General features: G+C 34.6%; 1 long non-coding RNA gene across 1 annotated transcript; it reads right to left on the reverse strand.

Moving 5' to 3' along the window:
* Positions 1-364: 364 nt before the first annotated feature.
* Positions 365-4,095, reverse strand: LOC110720207. The gene is made up of 6 exons (XR_002511294.1): positions 3,644-4,095; positions 2,395-2,515; positions 2,041-2,277; positions 1,747-1,961; positions 1,397-1,539; positions 365-736 (listed from the first exon to the last, which is right to left on the reverse strand). It is a non-coding gene; the product is annotated as an uncharacterized LOC110720207 (long non-coding RNA).
* Between the last annotated feature and the right edge of the window lie 352 nt (positions 4,096-4,447).

Here is a 4,447-nt window from a genome sequence, read left to right on the forward strand (position 1 = left end):
ATGGACCCACTCCATGAAGGAGACAACTCGCACTAGTGGAAAAAAGGCCATCCGTAACGGGCAAAAACTGGCCATCCGTAACGGGCAGCGTCTGTAACGGATGGCCTTTTTTATTTGTAACAGGCACCGCCCGTTACAAATAATAGGTTATTCGTAACGGGCACCTGAAAAGCCCGTTACGAATAACCCCGTTATTCGTAACGGGCTTTTCAGGTGCCCGTTACGAATAATAGAGTTATTCGTAACGGCATTTTCAAGTGCCCGTTACGAATAACCCCATTATCCGTAACGGGACATGGTTTGCCCGTTACGAATACTGTGTAATCAAATTTTTAAAAAAAAAATCCAGCAAAATGCTGGATTTTGCACACCATTTTATCATTTAATTTGAGATGTATATATTTTTATACAAATATAGTATACAATTTATATTTCTTCCAAAAAAAAAATATACAATTAATATTAATAACTAAAACTTTAAAAGAACAGCCAAGTTAAACCAAATCTAAAGTACACTTGTTTCCTGATTTTAAAAAAAAAATTACACTTGTTTCCTCTAAAGGCGTTATGTTTTACTTATTTGACATTGTACACTTAAGCTACCTTCACCCAAACTTAAATCCACCAGAAGGGCCTTATTAGCTTTCATAGCGGTTGAGTTGTCCAGCAAAGTTCCATCCAAATGAACTGGGAATAACAGGTACGCTTCATGATTCCAAGATTGCTCTTGAGTGGCCTAATTAATGCAAACATATTAATTTAAAAGATACTTTTAGATATGAATATACAGATGCACAATCTACAATATTGAGAGACCACTACACTGCTACAAGGTTATAATCATGATCAACAACTTTACTATATAGCAACCAAGAACAAGAACAGAAAGCTGATGAAAATGCAATTGTTTGCATATCAGAAAAGACTATAAAACTCCGAAAATTTCACATGGGTCTGTTTCTTTTCTTTAAACTTAATTCTCATAGGATAGACTTAATATCTCACAAGTCACTCAGATTAGCAATCATCAAGTGAACAAAATAGTCTACAATTAAGCCTTTAATAATTCACACAAAATTATGCCAACTAAATAAGCAATCCCACTGATGGCATAAAAATATCACTTAAGTTTGAATTCTCAAGCATATCAACATGCACTAGACAAAGATAGAGATATCTTTTTGAATTTCTGAAACAACACTAGAATAAAACGACTTCCAAGAAGTATTGAAAAAGCCTTACACTGAGATTTATAATTTATTGTGGATTCAAAATAATTGATTTATGTATGTACATGCATACATGCTTTCAAGTTTCAACACCTTGTAATCTGGATTTATAACATACATAAAGCTCAAGGAGGGGAAAAGAGAAGGACCTAAACACGGTCGATTACCTTGACTTTGATGATAGCATGATCAAGAAGGGGAAGCAGATTAGGATATGTAAATAGGGAGGAAACTCGGATCTCCTCCCTCACCAAGTCCAGCTGCTCATTGTTTTGAATCAATACTTTCTTCATAGCTTAAGTCCCATCATCTAAAAAAAGGTTCATTTCGAATTTACATCACATATTAACAAATCAAAATCAAACGGACAAAAAATTATAAATAATCACAATTTCAATACAACTCATACATTATTAACCATATTAAGATCAAAACTCCTCATTAGTCATAAACCCACAAATAAAAATTCAAATCAATCAAAAAATCACAGTAGCTATGACAACTGCCTCTAATTCACCTTGTTTACAGGTTGAACTACAGAAGACCTCGTCTCCAGGATTCCTAGTGACAGGAAGAGATTCTCCAATGAGAGCAGATTGATAAATCTTCAAAGGATCACCCTCAAGAAGACGAGCATCAGCAGGGACTATGTCTCCTAACTTGATGCTAATTATGTCACATAGGTCTAGAATTGATGCCTCCATTTCACCCCATCATCCATCTCTGAAGAACCTGTATTGAAGAGTTAGAATTATTTTTATAAATCATATAGCTGCAACTACACTTGAGCCTTTTTTTGTTAGTGACTTACTTTGGTTTTAGGAGCAAGGTTAGCCATAAGCACTGCTGCAGCATTACCAACATTGTTTTCTTCTATGAAACTAATAGTAGAGTTGATCACCAGAAGCACCATGATACCCACAAAATCCTGCCAATCTGGAGGCTTATTATCACCATTTTCCAATACAATAGCCATTAAAGTAGCTACTTCCATAACCCATGACCATGGATTCCACATAAAGCCAAGAAACTTCAAGAGTTTGCTCTCCTGTTAATTCCAGATCAACGGTATCAGATGTGAAAAAAGCTTGATTAGATCGACCGGAAGTTAATGAACACAATTAATACTTAATTTTCTTCAAGAGTGAAAGAACAATGGATAAACCTTTTTTTTCTTCTAGCTTGTTATGTCCAAAAATTTGAAGACGGTTGGTTGCATCATCTGAAGTTAGACCTTCTCTTGAGCATCTCAAACTCTCAAACACCTCCTCTATAGGAATTTCCTCCTACAAAGAACACATGTTTAATCATTGAAAACATGAGCCCCTCATAAATCATTGTTAGATAGTATCAAAAACATTTTTTTTACAGAACGAATTAGAATAAGTTTAAGAAGTAAAGGGGTATAAATCAATAAAGTATCCAACAGATCAATTCTCTATCTTACACCAGGCCAGTGCTCCACATTGGACTCTCTCTACCTCATACTCAGTGATACAAACTGACAGCTTTAAGGCATATAGAGTTTTATCTTTCATTGGAACCCACACCATCTTATCCCATAACACGAGCCAGAACAAATTGATCAGTGAAATTGATGCCTATTATTTTTCACCAATTCATTGAATAAGGGTGAGTAACAAAAGCAACCACTCATTACCTTAGAGGCAAAAGGCATTGACTAATATCACCCAAAAAATATGCAACCAAAGACTTCCTACTTTAATAGCTCTGTATATATACTAGTTGCTTGAAATGACTAATGACATTTCCTCTCCCTTCTTCCCACTCCTTCCAGCATAAGAAGACCACCATTCATTCATCCAGAATTAAGTACTCTCTAATTCTCATAATTATTTATATATCACACCTCCAATTCATTTTTCACAATGACAATAATAGCGCATTTGTTGAATTGTTCAAAGTACTCAAATTCTATCAAAAGCTCATCACATCAACTATATTAAAAATATATATCACAGAGTGACAAAACATAATTCTGAAAATCTTATTATACAAAATCTACTCAAAATGAATTTTCAGCCAAAAAAAAAACAATTATTCAAATGAAAACTAAACCACAAACAATAGAAAAATCAGTTAATGCAAAAAACTACTCAAAATGAAAATTCAGCAAAAAAAAAACAAAAAAAAAACAATAATTATAACAAATATTAGAAAATTAGGTTACACAAAATAGACTCAAAATGTGATGAAAGATCAGCCAAAAACACAATTATTCAAATGAAAATTAAAACACAAATATTAGAAAATTCAGATTATACAAAATTTACTAATTCAGCCAAAAAAATATTAATTGAAACGAAAATTAAACCACAAACAGTAGAAAAATCAGATGATTCAAAAACTAATTAAAATAAAAAATCAGCAAAATAAAAATAGAAAGCAAGTACCGTGATTAGAGTCATCGGGAACAAAAGCGATATCATGTAGAACAACACTAGGATCAATCGGAGTAAACTCTATCCCATTCAGAAGGCAAGTCATCGGACTTCGCCGGAAGAGTAGTCAACAACGGCAACATTGACAACGACAACAAAAGCGCAGTAGATCAAAAATGGAGGCTGTAAAATTGAAGAGAACTCGCAATTCAAATTCGACATTGACAACGACAACGAAAGCGCAATAGTTTTTTTCTCTAAAATTGATGGAGGAGAGGAGAGAAGGACGGGGAGGAGAGAAAGAGGAGGAGAGGAGAATGGCAGGGAGGAGATGAGAGGAGAGGGAGAGAGAGAGAGAGAGAGAGAAAGGAGAGAGAGAGGAGGAGAGGAGAAATGACGGCTATTAATTGAAACCCTAAAAAGCCAAGTAATGGGCTTCTCTATCAGTTGGGGCAAGTTACGTGTAATACAGTATTCGTAACGGGCAAAATAGTGTCAGTTACAAATACTTATTTATTTGTAACGGGCAAAATAGTGTCAGTTACAAATACTTATTTATTTGTAACGGGCACTAATTTGTCCATCACAATACATACGTATTCGTATTGGACATTTTTCACCCGTTACAAATAAATAAGTATTCGTAACGGACACTATTTTGCCCGTTACGAATAAATAAGTATTCGTAACGGACACTATTTTGCCCGTTATGAATATCTTAATTGTAACGGGCAAAGCTTTGCCCGTTACAAATAGCTTGTTACGAATGAGATTTTTTCCACTAGTGTCGTCTCCGTCCACTCTAGACTCCTCAGT

Source organism: Chenopodium quinoa, unplaced genomic scaffold (assembly GCF_001683475.1).
Source record: "Chenopodium quinoa cultivar QQ74 unplaced genomic scaffold, ASM168347v1, whole genome shotgun sequence".
NCBI classification, from domain to species: domain Eukaryota; kingdom Viridiplantae; phylum Streptophyta; class Magnoliopsida; order Caryophyllales; family Amaranthaceae; genus Chenopodium; species Chenopodium quinoa.